At 45.1% G+C, this 18,862-nt stretch overlaps 1 protein-coding gene across 1 annotated transcript in view; it reads left to right on the top strand.

Annotated features, from left to right (window-relative positions):
• The first annotated feature begins 335 nt into the window (after positions 1-335).
• The window catches only part of CHST15 (carbohydrate sulfotransferase 15), a 45,837-nt gene continuing 27,310 nt past the window's right edge, over positions 336-18,862 (top strand). Inside the window, exon 1 of the mRNA XM_084209890.1 lies at positions 336-364. The gene's annotated coding sequence lies outside the window, so the exon portion shown is untranslated. The remainder of the gene's footprint in view (positions 365-18,862) is intronic.

Genomic DNA, 18,862 nt, shown 5'->3' with positions numbered 1-18,862 from the left:
ATCCATCCGCTGCCGCGGGCGGTTCTTGGGGCCGGGATGCCGCGGGGGATGCCCGGGGGATGCCCCGCATCCCTCCCGGGGGGTTCCGCGGCGCATCCCCCGCTCTGCTCGCAGCCCATCCCCGCACCCCCATCCCCGGGGGGACCCGCACGCCCCGGGGAGCCGCGGGGCAGAGCCGAGAGCGGCACTCCGCCTCCCGGGCTGCGCAGCGCGGCCGGGGAGCGGCGGGGCTGCTCCCTCCCCCTTCCTCCTCCTCTCCTCCTCCTCCTCCTCCTCTCCTCCTCCTCGTCCTCCGCCCCCCTCCCCCAGGGCAGAGCCGGCGGAGGCGGCGGGCGCGGGGCAGAGCGGAGCCGAGGCGGCGGAGGTAGGAGCGCGGGGATGGGATGGGATGGGATGGAATGGAATGGAATGGGATGGGATGGAATGGAATGGGATGGGATGGAATGGGATGGGATGGAATGGGATGGTGGGGGGTCCCCAGGCCGCGGCTCCCCAAGTTTGCAGGCAGCGGGACTTTGCGGGAAGTTGGGCAGCGGGGGCAGCGCCGGGCACGGCTCGGCTCGGCTCGGTTCGGGGGACGCGGGGCTGTCCCCGCTCCCCGCGGGCTGCGGCAGCCGGGGCGCTGCCAGGGCATCCCCGGAGCCGCGGCCGGAGCGGGGCCGTGCTGCGGGACCCGCGGGGACAGCGCGGATGCTGTCACTGCCCGCGGCCGGGCTCGGGGCTGGGGACAGCAGGCACTTGTCCGGGGCTCTCCCGAAAGAGCCTTCCCATCCCGGCCGCGCATCCCGGCCAGGAACGGGCCGGGCGGGCACGCTGCCGCTCGCTGCGAATATTTTTGGGTGAAGAGGGGGATTTCTTAAATGCAAGCTGTTGGCTGTTAAAAATAGCTTCATAGCTACTGAGAATGCAGGCAAGGTTCAGTGACGGGTTATTATGGTCAGAGTCTGTTAAGCAACAATTCACCAGCTGAACTTTGGCGGTCTCATATATGGGCTTCTCTTTTTCTTCTTCTTTTTCTTTTTTTTTTTTTTTTTTAATTTTCCTCTGCTGCTTCATTGTAATACTACAGCCGTACTCTGCAGGGATCTGGGTGTCTTAGGCACAGACAGATTTGTAGGTTAATAGGATATGTGAGAGTATGGTTTTGATGATGCATCCAAACACCTACCAAACTCTCAGAGTTGAATTTTTTTTTAAATTTAATTTTATTTATTATATCATGCTATGTTCTGAAGTCCCCTTCACGCTGACTTCCTTGCATATGACATCAGAATGGTTTCACTTCTCGAACTGTTAGCCAGACCAAAAACCCATCATCATCATCATCATCTCCTGTAGAACAAACACGTTCTTTTGTGTTTTGAGACGTAAAAGAAAGAGCAGAGTGGCCAGCTGGGCACATCACAGATTAAATCTCAAAGTTTGCTGGAACTGTTCATGAAAAATAAATATTTTTAAGGTTTAACTGCAAATGGTATGTGCTCGTTTGGATAAACAAACACCTGATTGAACAGCCCTGCACTTGATACTGACTGGGGACTGCTTGATCTTTGGCAGAGAGGGAAATTTCCACCAATAAAACATCCCCAAATGGACGTGAACCATACATATATATTTATATCTGCGCTATTTATAGACACAGATATGTTTTTTTATATACAGTCACTCACAAACAGTGAATCTCACTTAAAACCAACAAACACTAACAGAGTAGCTGCCTTGAAGCCTCTTTTTGTCACTGATTAAAATGTTGTCACACGTCTCGTGCCCTGAGAGCTTCTCTGCTGCTGCTGCTGGTGCCATTTCACTCTTGGGCATTGAGTCAAAGGATTCATCTGGCTCTTCACGTGCCAAAAGAAAGAAAATCAATTGGAATGCAGAAGGACTACTTCTATGAAGATTTAGTAGTGAAACTACCTTCTTTCTTTCCTTTTTTTTTTTTTTAATAGCACTTAGATCCTGTGTCTGTGAGTTGCAGCCACCATGCAGTTCTGAAATCAATAGGAAAATAGTTTTATGGTTCAGATTTTGTCATAGGAGGACTAATCTCAAATTCAGAGTGTTTTATTTGGTGGTTTGTAACAGGAACATGATCAAACAGTGGAGATTTACATTGCAAAACACTTAATTCCACTAATGCAATGGAAGGCAGTAATGGATTTTTATCTTCATTGCTAAACTAAAAGCAGGTATCTGGAAATCATATAAATGAGAAGGGTGAAGCAGACTCTCATATGTGAATTATTTCATGTGGTTGGAGGGGAAAGGATGAAGGTGTGTAATCCACCAGCAGCATGAACAGGGATTTCATGCAGACATAATCACAGAGATGCAAATAAGGTACTGCTTATCTTCTATTTTAACATTATTTCAAGTAACCTGTGGCAGGAGCTCTGTGAGAATGGGGAGTTTCAGTGCTCAAAGCTTTTGTTGGCAGCCCAGGTGATCTCAGTTTTAAGGATGGGCTGGTACTAAAGCACCTCTCAAAGCACTGGTTTGTGTTGAAGATCAAGTGGGGTGGCAGCAAACTCTGCCAAGGATTTCTTGTGAAATTCCTCTGCTGACTAGGAAGGGAATCCTTCCTTTTATAAACTATTATCCTGCACTGATTTTCTCCTTATATGTGCACAGAGCAAAATCTCAGTATTGAGGCTCAGGGTTGGGTGCTGATAGGATTTGTCCCGAGGTGAGCTGGCAGCAGAGGGCTGATCTCACCTAAATGACACGTGGATTTAGGAACCTGGAACACCCAGCTGTGCTTCTCTTGCAGCACAGATGCCTCACTTAGGTGAAGAAAAGCCATGACATAAACAGATACTGACATCCCCCTCTCCCTCCTAATCACCCCTACAGTTAATGTACATCCCACAGTCATAAATTTCTATGAGATGTGCTCTTAAATCACTCAGTGCTGCCCTGGGTGCTTACCTGATGGGGAGCACTGCTTCAGACATCTCAGAGGGTTTGCAGAAGATGCACCCTGATTTGATCTGGGCTTGTTAATTGCTGTTTTTAGGCTCCCATTTTCCCCTTTAACCCACCTGGTTTCCTCCATCCCTCCCACAGGGAGGGATAATTCTAAATTCCCACTGTGCTCCTTGGCTGGAGTGCTGTTGCTCAGCTAGAAGAAGCCAAAGTGCTGTGGAAAGCTGTGGTAGATCTCCAATAAAGGAGCATTTTTTCCTGTTTTCCCCCGCAAATTAGCATTTCTTATTTATTGATGTTTTTTAGTGAAGTGCCCTGTTTTGCTGCTTACCAAGGGAGGTGTCAGATCTGGAGTCTGAGCACATCTACACAGGGGAAGGGATCTGTAACCTCCTGCAAGTTCTCCTTTTGAAGCAGCCTGGGTTGCACCCATCTCTCCACTCACACTGCAATTTCACTAAAATTCCAGAGGATCTGGAGCTTTGCTGACCCATTCTGCTAAAAATTTGTGTGGCTGCCTGTTTATCTGACAGAAAACGTGTTGTGTTTGTCCCCACAGCCTGCTGGGTTGTGTTCCCCAGGCTCAAAGACGTGATTGCAATTCTGTCCTGGTGCCTGGGCTGGGTTTTTGCAGAGAGCCAGGGAAGCTCCTGAGGAGGTGGAGAGCCTTGCAATGGGAGCACTGTAATCCTTTGATTACACAGCTGTGCCTGACATGCCACTAAACAGCACTTCAGGGGCAAGCAGTTAATGTAGCTTTTCCATGGAATATTTATTAATTTATGTTACACCTGGTTTCCAGCAGCTGTTGAAGGTGGATTGTAAGCTTTGGATTTAAGGAGCATCCTCCGAGGGGAGAGAGGCAGGTGATGCCTTGCAAGAAGAAACAGAAGGAAAAATGTTGTCCTGGTGGCAGTGCCAGGGCAGCTGTGGGGAGGATGGGGAGGGGGTGGATGTGGACAGGAGGGAGGGACCCTTGGCACACTCTGCCCCTCTGCCTCTGTCCCTTCTGGTGGCAGCACACAGAGGTCACAAGCTCAGACTGGTTTGTGTGGGAAGGGAATGTGAAGCTCATCCAGTTCCAACCCTGACACCTTTCACTGTCCCAGGTTGTCTCAAACCCATCCAGGCTGGCCTTGGGCACTGCCAGGGATCCAGGGGCAGCCCCAGCTGCTCTGGGCACCTGTGCCAGGGCTTCCCACCCTCACAGGGAACAATTCCTTCCCAAAATCCCACCTAACCCTGCCCTCTGTCACTTTGAAGCCATTCCTCTTCTCCTGTCACTCCATCCCTTGTCCAAAGTCTCTCTCCAGCTCTCTTGGAGCCCCTTCAGGTGCTCTAATTCTCTCTGGAACCTTCTCTTCCCCAGCTGAACACCCCACTCCAGCCTCTCCTGACAGCACTGATGCTCCAGCCCTCTGATCCCTCTGTCCTCTCCTGCACCAGCCCTCCAGCCCCAGCCTGTTGCCTCCTCTCATTCCCAAATCCACCTTTCCCCAGCTCCCACAGCAGCCTGAGCTGCCTGAAACGCTCAATTCCCAAACCTCAGCGCCTGGCTGCTGCTTTCCTCCTGTCCTCACCCAAAAATGAGGGGTTCACCTCAACTCCAGACTCATTTTTGGAGCTCCTGGGGCTGTGACCCTTCCCCTGCTGGTCTGCTGCAAGCAGCCACAGCCCCTGCAGCCCTGGGGATGGTGGGGACACCTGGCTGCCTCCTGTGCCATGGGTGTCCTTGGAAATGAACCCCATCCCTTGGAGAATCGGTGGGATGGAGTGGCAAGGGAGCAAGCCAGGCTTTGTTTGTTTATATACCAAGCAGCACCAGATACACACTTAATGCCCTATAATTTACTATGCCATCATATACTCACCAAATAAGCACAGTGGTTTATAAATAAATGGGGTTTTAGGCCAAATCTGTATGTGAGGTGGGTTGTTCCTCGCTGTAAAAGGTGCAGATCTGTACCTAAATAGCAAAATACTCAAACTGGCATTTTCCATTTGCCTCACGCCTTCCAGTAGGAAAAAATAAGTTTCATGAGGAGATATTTTTTCCTGTAGAAAAACCTTGATTTTCAGTGTGGGTGAATGTACCCTGCTATCTAACCATAAAATTAGAAAAACTGATGAGAGTGAAAAAGGCTTTTGTATTGTTAAATTTTACTTTGGTTTTGCATTTATTGGTGTTTGGCTTAGATACAAGTTGAAGTTAGGCTTGTAACTTCTCAGGATTGCATGGAATAGAGGGAAGGTCATTTCTTTCAAATAAGTCATTGAGTTACAGGTGAGCTTGAGCTGGGGAGAACTCTGAGGTCAGACAAGAGTGAAGATAAAATGCAAAGTTCAAAGTCATACAGAGGAAACAAGATAAGACTGCTTTGAAAAATGAAAAACTCTACGAGACACAAAGGCAAAAAAATAGAAAGATTTATGTGCAGCATGTGTACTCAGGAGATGGAAGAAGCCTCAGAGTGTTGAAAGAGTGCTCTGAGGATGGGCAGCACGTGGATGGGAGTTTGTAAGATTGGATGGTTTGCCCAATTTCAGGTTTTGAACAGTGTGGAGGAAAACCAGTTAATTGAAGTGCTTTAGAAGTGGCACCAAATGAGTGCCAGTGAGATCCCAACAAATAGGAGAGACTTCAAGGGAAAAAAAGGAGCAGAAATCAGGATTCTGCAAGGTTTTGCCCATAATTTGGAGGAAATGTAAGAGCCCAGTGTCAACCTTGCTGTGCCTAAGTTGGGATCTAATGGTCTGAGTGCCAGAATTTATTAATCCAAAGTAAAAGGACTCCTTGACTGGGGCAGCCAGGAGGTTTGTCTGGGTAAAGCTGGAAACAGGAGGAAGTGGAGAGGGATGGTTTAATAGTTTATTAGGAGAATGTATCACATAATGAGATGGGTTTGCCTGCAGGCCCAGCTCCTCACAGGGGAGCTTCATCTCCTGAAAATCCTTTAGCAGCTCTTAAAACCAACACTTCCTTGCAAGCCCATCAAATACCTTATCTAATATTCCTCCCCAGCCTCTTTGATTTTGGCTGCTTTTTCATTGTAATTTGTCTTTTTTGCTCAGCTCTGTGGATATTAGATAATGTTAAACAGATATTGGTAATGCTAAGTAAATTAAATGGATAATGAATCTCAAATTTTTAAGTTCATCGTTTTGTAGGTGTATTTCACTGTGTTAGGCTGGTGATGGGGCTCCTGCTCTTGTCTTCCACCCCTTCCTAGTGCATTTTTAGGGCAGCTCATCCTTGGGATTGCTGAAGCCTGGGGACATTTCCTGGGGCTGCCTCTGGAAAGGATTTTGGGTGCTGCTCTTGCAGTGGAAGAGGAGCAGGTTTTGAATGTGTCCATCAGGTGTGGAGCTGTGCCCAGGTGATTCCAGGGAAGGAATGCTGCTGCACACTGTAAGAGTCACACCTTCAGGATCCTCTGCCTGCTTTGTGTCTCCCTGGAGCTCTGGGATAACACCGAGACATCTGGGTTGTAACTGCATCCATTGCAGGCCATAAAAATTCAGATAAAAACCCTGCTGTGTGTTAAAGACTGCCAATAGAAACTGCAGCACGAGATGCAGTGATGGGCTGTTAATTTAAGAAGACAAAAAGATGTTTTTGAGCACTCCAGCATGGAGTACTACAGCTTTATGCCCTGAGCGACTCATCGGAGCTGTTCGGAAAGTAAATAATTTAGATGAAAAGTTTCATCAATTATAAAGCTCTGAAAACAGTTTCTCAGCTTCAGGATTCGCTTGCCTGAGGATCAGATAAGGATAAATCAGAATGAAACCACTATTGCACTTGACACTTAGTATTAGCATTACTTTGCAAAGCTATTTATACCATCTTTAAAACAAGAAATGAGATGGGAGAGGTGAGCAGGAGGGAAGAGTGGGATCTGAGCTGATCCTCTCACTGAGGAAAAAGGATATAAAAAATTGTCTGACATCAGGTGATTTTAAGTAGGGAAGGTTTTAACCCTTCAGAGTAGATTTTTGAGTGTTTCTGAGGAGATCAGCAAAATGAAAATAAACAGCAGAGTAAATGTAATCTAAATTGGTATCCATGGAAATCCCAGGTGGGTTTATGAGGCTGGATCAGGAGTAATTCACCTTTTGGGCTTCACTGGTGTGAGGGGCACCAGGAGGTGGGAGTGGGAGCAGTTTTCCATTTGTTTTGGAGGGATTCAGAGCCCTGTGTGTCCGGGTCAGCTGTTGTCTGTCTGTGCCCAGACACGCGTAGGATGGTTCCTTCAGATCGGGCTCCAAAGGACGAGGCTGGACTCTCAGGTTTGCTCTTCAAGGTTGTTTATTATTTCTTATCTACAAAGTTTTTCTTTCTGCCCAGCCAGGATCTGACCAGCAAGGCAGCCAAAGGCACTCTGCCCGCCCACGGGGCAGTCGTGTCTTTTTATAACAAAACCTACATAAATCTTATTTACCTTTTGTCTCCAATACTTTTCACTTATTAACAAGTGCACCTTCACCAAGAACCTATCCAAAAGTATCTGTGTCACACAGAAAATGGAAGATATGAAGAAAGAAGAACCACGAGATAGGCTTGAATTCCTCTATCTTGTTTCTATAACCCCCTGTACCAAAACCTTAAAACTTGTGTTTCACCTTGTAAATATACTGTTTCTACACCATTTAAACCCCAGTGATTCTCATACCCTCATATGCAGGTGGCACATCCCTAGAGGGATCAAAGTCAAGCCACCAGGTGCTTTTGCCAACATTCCAAGACCTCCGAGCCCCCCAAGGGTTCTCTCTGGACATCCAGAGCGATGTGCTGAATTCCCACCCTGTGCTCACCAAGGAGCAAGGCTGGGAAATCCAGGTAACCCTCCAGAGCTTGTCAGGGAGCAGCTTTTGCCTGGAGTTAGTGACTCTCAGATGGTTCCACTCACCTGCTGCTCATCCCTGCTTCAGCTGTGCAGGTTGAGCATTCTCCTGCTTTAGCATCAGAGCTGGAATTTTGCACTCACTCATTCTGGTGTAATACAGGGGAATGCATAAAAAGCCTCTGCTGAGTTTTGATAGTGTTTTCCTGTAATGATACCCATTAAATGAGTGTAGTAATCTCTCCAGTTTTCCATTCTTTTTGTCTTGCCGTGCTGGTACATTGGATAATGAATGAAAAAAAAAAAAGATAAAAGCCCTAAAAATGTGCCCTGAAAATGCTGATAAATATGTAAATACCAACAGTATCTTTTTTGGACTATTACAATTCCTACGAGCTAAAGCTTTCAAAAACTGCAAAATGAACAGGCACTTTAGGACAATTAATATTTATGCATTAAAAACATGCCTGTTAGTGAAACAAGAGTATCCTATCCATCATCACTAAACATTTTACAGTGCACAACTTTAATACCCTCCTTTCTGTGTTGTGACAGCAAATAATTCCGAGATAGCAAATATCATTAAGTTGCATTTAACAGAAAACTTGGAAGGTTTCAAATGAGATAACATAAACCCTGTGTTCATTCCAAACAGCAATTCTCTGGATGAACCTCTGCCTTCATTAAAGTCACTGAAATGTCTTCCTGCTGACTTCAGCATGCCAGCATTTCAAAAAATAAATTGAAATGGGATCTTTAAAAGTTTTCTCCTTGATGAGTGGCTGGAGCTAAAGCCATTCAGCTGTGCTTTTCTGTGCATGTGTTATTTAGCTCAGCCAGGAGGTCTCGAGGTGAAGATAATGCCTGGTGGGGATGAGGGAATGCGAGCAGGAAATAATATTTCCCTTTGAAATAATCCATCAGTAGCTGTGCTGTCCCAGAGGCCCCTTTTTATGGAGATCCTGCAGATGTGGAGCCCCCTTTCAGTGCTGAGGGAAGCCAAGCATGCAGGTGGACATTCCTCTTAAGGATATTTAGGCCTTAAAAGTGATGGAAAAGCCCCAAAGTCCAGCTCTTTCTTTATTGCACTGCTGCAGGGTAGAAGTGCAGCCTTCAGGCATGGCTTTGGGGACATTTTTAGCTTTGTCCTTTTGGCATCAGGGGTTTCTGTGCAGCAATTGAATAGGAGGAAGGAATTAATTAGATTTAGCCATGTCAGGCTGAAAATGAAGTTCCTCCTTGCACATCCTTCGAGGAACCCTCCATGCTCTGGATTTAGCTGCCATCCGCTCCATTTTTGCTGCTATATTTTTGGACTTCCTCTGCTGATAAATATTTAGAGTCTGTTTATCTTTCATCTCATTTCTGTTACATGGTGCTTACAGATATATTTTTTTTCCCCCCATAAATACTTATTACTGCAGAAATTAGTGTTGCAAGCCTTGATATTGCAGTGCCAGCAGTTTTGTAATTTTAATTGAGGCTGGCTGACAGTACTTCTATTAATTATCCAGGAGAGGCTTATGGCTTTCTAAAAGAGAAGTGTATTTCTGGCTGGAGGAGTTTGAAGGGGAGTTGTAATTGCTTTATGTCTGGAGTGCAGGTTTAGGTGCAGGAGGCTTGGCTGGATTAGATGTGGCCATTGCTGAGGATCAATAAAGCATGAAAAGGGGAAAAGCTGTTTCAGATTTGTAAAAGTTGTAGCCACCAGGATGCTGCTAAACTCAGAATGAAAAATGCAGTTGTTTCTTTTGGGTTTAATTAAAATCCAATGGAAGACAATTCAGAGAGACCTAAGTTGATATTAATTACTTTGAGCATGTGAATAATTGGTGCAGGTGAATTATTTCCTTCACAGAATTCTGCACAGCCTTTTTTTACAGCCTGGCTCTATGGGATTCTTACTGATGCTGTCCAGCTAAATCCTAGTGCTCTTTTCCTGTACCTTCCAAATTCCTTTGTGGAGTTGTGTTTTTCCTGATGTGAATATGACAGTCCCACTTTAATTGGATAACAGCAGTTGTCACCCTGCAAGAGGGATTGTGATGCCCAGGGGCCTCAGAAGTATCTGCATGAAAATAAATAAATAAAACATCTGAAAAGCTTTGCTAAGAAGCAGTAAATTTAAAAACTGATTTGGTTAACAGCATTGAAATGAGGTGCCTCATTCTATTACAGCATAAAGCCACCAGATGTCACTTATTTTGTGCACCACTCTTCTGGGGAGAAGCATGTCCTTGGCATGGAAAAGATTAAAACAAAAAAGGACAACTTACTTTAAGTGGCTTTGTTTCTGTTTGTGTTCCTAACTGGCGACTGTCTTCCTTGATAAATATTTTCATCTTAAAATAGATCATATAAACTCATTTCTCACAGATCAGACAGACTTGCATTTTTTATGAGCCTTAAATGTCAGCAGGGCCATTTTGAGAGCCAGTCTTTAAGAAAATAATTAATAGGCTTACTCCATTTTCAGAAGGGGGAACGTACATTTTACAGATAGGATGGTTTTATTTTTGTGAACTGTTCTGTCATTAAAGACACCTCAGCCAATGGCTCACACAGATATTCATCTTCAGCCAAGTTAAAAGCAGTGGGGGGGAATTTTAAAGTTATACAGAAGGTGGAATTCTTTGTGGAGAGGGAAAGGAATAATTCTGCAATCAGAGACCACCACCTGCTTCTGGAGTGGGGCAGCTCATCCTCAGGGTTTAAAGGCTCCAAGGAGGAGCAAAGGGGGATGGAGGTGTGTCCCTAAAGAGGAAAAACTCTCAGTACCCAAGGCACAGCTGGATTTCCTGGCTTGCATGGGCATGGCCAGTGTCAGGGAGCTGGAGGAGGTGACAATTCCTCACCAGTCCTGGGTGGGTCCTGTTCCACTGTGGGTTTCCCTGCCCTTACCAGAGATGCCAGATTGGGAGGTGCACACCCTTTCTGCTGCCTGGTAACATAACCCTCCTGCTCTTTCATTCTTTGGCCTGGGCTCAAAGGCAGCACCATTAAAAAGAGGAAATTTAATTTGCTGCATTTGAAGCAGAAAGGCTGAAAATTGAGTGTTTTTCTGAAGGATAATGGTCAGTAATTTTTTTTCCCCAACCTGAGTGGTAGTACTGTAGTTTGTTTTTACATTTTAAATACGTCTCCTCCCTCAGATTTCAGCTTGGGATGGAGTCCTACTCACTCTGTGGATCTCATGCAGGTTGGAGGATGTAAATCCACAGCTCTGAGTGAATGATGTGAGAGTTCCTCTCCAAATAATTTTCCATTTCAGTCCTCAGGAGCAGCTGTGCTGAAAGGCTACCTGCCTTCATTTTTCATCTGAGGTGAAGAATGTACTCTAGCATGGCATTCTCTAGCTGGAGGCAGAGTACATGACACATTTTCCCCTCCCTTTTCCCTCTGTGCTTGAGCAAAAAATAGAGGTGAGCAAAACACTCCTTAACTAATAGAAACAGTGTTGGCTTCTGAATGCAGCAAATTTGGATTTTAGCACCTCATATGAAACCAATTACATTAATGAGGGCTCCAGTTCTTAACTGGGGGTTGTTTATGACAGGGAGGGTTTCATTTCCTCCTGCAGGTCTTGCACCATTGCTCCTGAAAGTGCCATCTGCCAGCTTTGGACCCAAAAATGCTCCCTGCCCCTGTTGTGCAGGGAGGTTCTGGCACAGCTCTGGCATGGGGAGCTGGGAAAATTCACATTCTCTGTCTGCTGAGCTTATGAAAGGCTGAAATTCATTCTGTTTAATGTGGTTACTGAGGGAAAGTCAGAGTCCATGCTGCCTGCCTTAGGTGGTTTATTTAGAAATTGGATTGCTGGTGGCTTTCTGTCTTGTGAAACACATATCTGAATTTCATTCAAAATCCCTCAGTTCCCAGGTAATGGGATTCTGCATGGTGAGTTAGGAGATCTGGGCTTTTCTCGTGCTTCTATCATGTTAGTCCAAATGATATTACAGGTGGCACATGTCAGAACTCTGTCATTTTGTCACCCAGAGGTGGAGCAGCACCTTTGAAAAGCGCCTGAGATCTGGTGTTGGGAGTTCCACACCCTCTGGACCATAACCTAACCCCAGGATACCTCTGAGTGCACATGAATGGCTACAGCTGCATTTTCTCATTTAATTACTTTTCACCTTGGGCAGAAGCATCTCTGTCAAAACACTGATAAAATAACACACATTGTATTTAATTTTCGGATAAAGCATTTTTTCTGTTCCAGATCAGTTTTGTTGGCCCTCTGTAAGGAACCTAAAGGAGGAATAGCAAGAATAGCATCAAATGCAAGTTTTCACATGCAAAGAAAGAAGCCCATATAATTGTAAGGTTTCATTCTGATTTGCTATTCTTCTCAAAGTGTAATTTAAACCAATGAGCCATGCAATAAAGAAACAGAGGTGTGTTATCAGCATGTGATTTATTTCTTCACCTAATGAGGAGAACTGTGGAATTTTTTGAGTTTATAGATTATTCTGGACTTCTGCAGTCACTTACTTTGATTATAAATGGTTTGGATGCTGAAGGCATTTTAAATATGCAGGAAAACTTCAAATTAAATCAAATGATCAGTTGTGAGACTTATTTCTCTGCTGCACCTAGGATGGTGCTCTAGAATGCCTAATTTTCCACATGCTGGTGAAGTAACTGCTGTAAAAGGAGCAGGACTTGGTTATTCACACGGAAAAATTCTAAAGGTTGGGTTGGAAGGGACTTTAAAGCTCGTCTCATTCCAGCCCTTCCACCACCCCAGGCTGCTCCAAGCCTCATCCAGCATTTCATTTTTGTCCAGGAGAGCCAGAGAACCCATCCCTGCTGCCTTCCCTTGTGGGCTCTGCTCTGGAGCTCTGCTCTCCTCCGGCACGGTGGGGATGCACCAGGGCATCCCCACGCTCCAGCTGCCACCTCCCCTTGGCAGCAGGACAGGGATGAGCTCCTGGAGCAATTCTTTGGCCAGAGCCTGGAGGTTTTCATGGCAGGGCCACCACAGCAGCTCATGAGGCAAAAAAGCCCAGCCAAAAGGTTCAGGAGGGCTCTCCCAGCTGGGTGGGTGATGCCTGGTGGGAGCTCACCTAGAGCAGAGGCTGGACAGAGCTGAAGAATAAAGCAGGGATTTATCCAAAGGATCTCCTCCATGGACCCACCTGGGGCAGCACCAGAGCCCAGCCAGGGCTGCACCCAAGATGACCCAAAATGGCCCCAAAATGCCCGGCCGGGCACGGGGTCTCTCCCTGGGATCAGCTCTGCTCCATTTGCACCTTGCAGTTCATTGTCCCATCCCAGCTTCAGCCCCTGCAGTCCCACCCTGCTTGTTTTTCTCTCTCCAGCCCACGGAGTTTGTGCTCCTGGCCTGAGATTTGGCTCATTTGTCCTTGGTGCCCAGCTGGAGCAGGAATTGTTTTGTCTCCCTGCTCTGTGCACAGAGCTCAGCATCCCTGATGTGAGCCCAGCCCCACACACTAAAGCAGCACAGAATGGGAAACACAGAAAAGCCAAACCTGAGGCATCAAAGGTGGCAGCTTGGGGTTGATGGTTGGGCTCAGTGATCTTAAGGGTCTTTTCCAGCCTTAACAATTCTCTGACCAGGCTGCTGAGTTCACCCTGGAGCTGTTGGAGCCAGGGCAAGCCAGAGCTGCTGGGGTGTGGGCAGCCTTGCTCTTTGGGCATCTCCTGTAGAGGACATAAAGTAGGGTGGAGGGGCTGCAGTGCCCAGAACTGCTCCATCCCAGCTGCTGAGTCACATTCCCAAAGATCTGATGGAATATGTGGCATTTATTGGCATTTTGTTGCACGTTGCTGCCTTTAGCTATGGGCGTGGAGTGATCTTTGCAGGAGCCAATGATTGATGCAGCTTGTGGTGGCACCTGCTGTGCTTTTTAAACACCATTTTTGAGTGTGGAAAGTGTTAAGGAAGCTGAGCATGGGGCAGCTTCTGCAATGCCTTATTCCCAAAACCATGCAGCTCCTTTTGGTGCCCATGAAAGAGTAACTCAGCAGCATTAGTGGCAGGACAGCTGAGGACAGAACTGTTTTTCACATTTCTCTGGATCTGAGGCACCAACAGAAGTGTTTCCTCTTGCAGCTTCATGCACCAGTTGGGCTGAGCTCTTCTGCTGACCAATACATCCTTTTTCTCTACAGATATCTGCATATAATATGAATATTTTATTTATCATTGTTTCGTGGCCAGGTCTCACTTTTGAGACATGAGCATTGCATTCATCAAAGCTGAGTCCTCACTTAGCTGACAGGGCTTTAGGGGTTTTCCTTACTGTTATTATTTAGGTTATACAGCAGTGCTTAGAAGGAATAAATGGGCTTGGAAGCCATCTCTTCCAGCCTAAGACACCCCAGGAAATTTTTATGTAAGTGTAGTCCTTGCTGCAGAAATAGATTAAGGAATTTCTAATTTATTTCACATTAAAAACATCCCCTCCAAATGTATCTGTATGCTCTTGATGCCATCTTAGTCTCCTGCATATTTGAGAGCTTTGAATGCATTAACAGCCTAAACCAAGTTATTACATTAATCTCACGAAATCAAAGACTCATATCTTTGACTCAAGGTAAACACCGTCAGCAACAGAGAAATTTAACAGATGGAAATGTGTTTCAAAACTTGGGAGGCATTTTTGCTGGAGATTTTTTTTGTTAGATATTTTAATTCTGCTTAAGTTGGAGTTTTGAAGTTCCTGCAAAGTATTTTGTGGGGCGTATTCTGGAGATACTTCTAGCTCTTTGCAGTTTCATAATGTTAACAGTTTCAGTCTTTCTGCACTAGAAACAGCTTTTTGGGTTATCATTAACAGTCATGCATCTGTTCTTGAAAATCTGGCTGCCAACTGCAGTTGATGGGATTTGTGTCACTTCAGATTCCTTGTGTGATTTGCCTCAGCAAAGGGTTTATTTCAAGCAGTGGTGCCATTTCAGCTGCAGTCCTGTAGCAACTCCGTGTCCTCCTCTATTTGTCTGGAGCCAAATGCATCAACAAGCACTGCAGTTCAGAAATGAAACCTCATTTTACCTCCCACTGGTCACTTCTGTGCTCTGCTGCCTCCAGGGACCTGGGGGTTTTCCATGGCAGTGAGAAATTTCTGGCTGGAGCAGGGAATTTGGGAGCAGTTATGCTCCCTTTTCCTTGGAACTCTGGGCTGTCTCAGGAGATGCTGTGTCCCACAGAGCAGGTCTTGGAGCATCCTGGTCCCAGGCATCCCTGAGTAGCTCCCAAAAGGTGCTCAGGTGGGGATCAGGAAGGATCTGAATAAGGCACTTGTGCTGTCTCAGAGCTCCATCAAGGGTGGGCTTTGTTTTCTCCATTTCTCACTGCAAAACCTTAAAAAGTGAATTTTGACCCCAGTGCAGCAGAAGCAGAGTGAGAGTGGAAGGTTAGTTTGGGACAGTTTCCCAATAACAGAAGTTAAGTAATTAACATATCCATTGGAAAAAAAAAAAAGTCTCTTGGAGCACTTGCCTTGGGTTTCCTCTGCCCACAAATAAAGACCATCTAGTTTGCTAAGCTAAATGTTGTCTTTATATTGCAGAAAATGTTGCAGAAGAGGCATGGTGTGAGGGACTGCATGCCAAATTTCCCTTGGTACATTCATCATTATGCAGAGTTGGGGTTTTGGTTTGCTTTTCTAATTTCTTTTTCCCCTTGGTTTCTTTTCATGGAGATTGAGTAAAGAACATTCTCAGATTTTTATCTTGTTTGTTTACAATCTGGAGGCCAGCTAAGTGCAGTGTAAGGCATGAAAAGGTATTTGTGGTTGTGTTCTTTCCAAGTGGAAAACAAGCACGCTGATGCCAAGCACGGGAGAAACCTGCAGGAAGAGAGAGTCGAGTCAAGGGAGTCAATGGTTCAGTGCCTGGGGAACAGATTTTCTTCTTATTGTCCTGGATATTACAATATTTACCCACTGGGTTCCATATGTAGCATGGATTTTTTTCCCTTTTTTTGTGACTGTTGTAAACTGTGGGGTTGGGGCAGTTGCAAGATTCCTGGGCTGGATTTTGCCCTGTTGTGAGAACAGCACCAAGAGCCGTGATATTTCTGAGCAGCACATCCTCTCTCCTCCACTGTGGAAATCAATGAGTTAAGATATTTGAACTTTGATCCTTTGAAGCTTGTGGTAGAAGTGTTGTTCTTTAGATGTGATGGTGTGAAGGTAGGAGAGGACAATCATGAGAGTTTCATCCATCATCAAATGGCTTCAGCTTCCACATCAAGAGTGTGTGCTCTGCCAACCACACACACCTCAAAGCCTGGGGTGCAGAGGTGCAGAAATGTCTTCAGAATGATGGGATCTTATAAACTGTTTAATAAAAATGTATTGCACTTTTGTGCAGTAACAAAGCACACACTATAGAGGGGTGAGAGATGGAGCCCAAGCCTTTGCTGAAACAATTAGGAACAGTGGCAGAAAGCTTTGGAAGTAAATGTTGCCTGACTTCTGCAGAATAAACACTTTTCTAGGAAGCTGGGAGCAGTATAATGAAATGATATCAAAAAGGTTTTGCTTAATTAGGTGTAGCCAGCAGTTACCTGCAAGAATTTTATCTGGCGATATTTTAGAGATAACTAATTAGAAATTTCTTGAGAACACTTAGAGCTTTCTTGGGCTTTCCACTTTGGGCTCTGAGTCTGCTGCACTTTGTAATGAACAAAGTGGTTTCTTGGTTAATGGACTGAGGTTTATCTGATGTGTCATTGCTTAAAGAATTAAAGTTGTTGAACATTTAGAAAAGTTACTACTAAGCTTGGAACTAAGTTAGGTTTTTTTAAAGTGCTGAAACAAAGCCCCAGTTGTGATTTGGCATCAATGAATAGTTTGAGTTGTGTAATTTTTGTTTGAATTTACAAGAAACTTTAATGACAGACTCTAATGCTGAGTTTGTCTTTTCAGGATGCAGCTGTGTATGTTTCCTTTCACCCACTCAGCACTAGATGAAAGATGAAATGCCCTATTCATGCAAAAGCACTTACATGGTACTTATGTACAGATGAGATACGTTTTTCCATCCATTTCAATGCATGTCTCACAGAGAAGGCACCGTATATGAGTCACAACAAAAAGAATTCAGATGACTCTGTTGAGATAGTAAAGTTTATGGAGAAAATTCAGCTTGGGGGTGGAGGAAAATCCCTTCTCAGCCACTAAAAAATCAAATGAGCAGCTGCGAGCATTTACGTTGCTCTAGAATTGCCGTAAGTGTATTGTGTTTAAAGCAAAGTTAAGCCTCACATAGAATGGGTCCCCTGTCAGAAAAACTGCTTGTATATGAAGGGTGAAGGTGTATCAGATGAATTCTAGTAGATACCACTTGGTTGCATTATTGCATGCAAAACCATTTTACCACAGCATGGGATAAACAGGCACCGAAGGCATTAAGTGATGCAAATTCTATTTATTCCATACAATGTTATTCATCCCTCAAAAGCAGCCTTAAATTAGCAGCTGATCTCTCACAACCCACAGGATTTAGCAATTTGTGCTGCATACCCCTTGCAAAGTGTCAGAAAGTATTAGAGATCAGATGGTGGATGGAATATGTTCCTCACTTTAAATCAACCTGAGGTAGGAGCTGCTAAAATCAAGGAAAATCAAATGTGTAAAAGGAACAAGATGGTAATCAGAGTAACTCAGAACTGTGAGTTATGCCCACTATTTTGCAGCATGTCAAGGCTGAAAACGCTTGGCAGGACGTTGCAAATACTCTCAGAACATTTTTCCCCCACGTGCTGGTTCTGGACCAGTAATCCATGCAAGAGACAAAGAGCTGGGCTTAAAATAACCCTCAGCACTGACAGATCCCCTGCTGCAAACCCAACTGTGCTGCACCAGCTCTCCTCCTCTCCCTTGGGTGAGAGTCAGCTGGCACACTGACTCTGAAGGGTTTTATTCTTTTGCACAGTGAAGTGATTCCACTGTCCCAGGTTGCTCCAAACCCCGTCCAGCCTGGCACTGAGCTCTTCCAGGGATGGGGAATCCCCAACTTTTTGTTGTGTTCAGGTAGAGTGATGGAATCACTGCTCTGTGCTCACCTAAATGAGCTCTGCAGGGAGGGAAACCCTCGTGTCTCTGTGGAGTAGCTGCTCCAGGAGAGCTGTTGGAGTGAATTGCAGCAGCATCTTTCCAGAGAATCAATGGAGCAGCCTTGGGAGCCTGAAATGAAACAGGATTCACAGTGGATGGGAAGGAACAGGTAACTGCAGAACAGCTGGGTCTGACACTTCAGCTCTGTCAATACCAGACCAATTCTTTGCCTTGGGCGTTTTCTGAAGATAAACACTTATTTATTTCTGATTACAGCCTGACTGCAGGGCGTATGAGAGCTGTATTTAGAGATGATTTTTTTTTTTCCCTCTTGCCAACCCCCAAAGCTCTTCAGTTTGTTTGATAAAAATAACTGCAGTGAAAGAGCTTCATAACAGATTCAGCCTTCGTGCTCTGTGCTTCCCTGTTGCACTCAGAATGGGAATTTGGCTGGTTTGTGGGATGAGAGTGGGATGTATTCCTTGAAAGAGCAGGCAGGTAAGAATTTCTATTATTGTAAATTATCGTGATGTTGTGTGTTGGAAATGAAACTTCAGCAGCTGCTTGGTCTTATTAAAAATGCAATACAAACATTTATGGCAAGACCAGCCTTGTCACATTCACTTTCTGCACCTGAAGTTGTATTTCAGGTGATCCCTGTGCCTTCCCAGGGAGCTCTTAGCTTATTTTTTTTTCCATAAAACAAAAAAAGTACATAGGGTAAATTTAGCCTGAACAATTCTCATGGATATGAAATCATTGCATGAATTGTTTGACCTTCTACATCTGTCTTTATCTAATTTTGGTGTTGGTGTCTCTCTGGACATTTAAGTAGGTGCACTTCTTCTTAGGAAGTGGTAAAAATTAACTCCCAATGGCATCAGTCCTTTATTCTGGCTCTTGGTGAATGGATCATTTTAATGAGACACTGGCTGGTTTTTGTTAAATAGATGCAATTTCTGGCTGTGTTCTGAATGTCAGAACTTTCTAATGTGGCTCCAGATTTTTGGGAAAGGAATCTGTGAGCCCCACAGGACGGGTGCATTGGTTTATCCTGGTTTC

Source organism: Fringilla coelebs (assembly GCF_963513975.1).
Source record: "Fringilla coelebs genome assembly, chromosome: 8".
Taxonomy (NCBI): Eukaryota; Metazoa; Chordata; class Aves; order Passeriformes; family Fringillidae; genus Fringilla; species Fringilla coelebs.
Note: the sequence above shows the minus strand (reverse complement) of the source record. Positions and strands in the feature narration are given on the sequence as shown.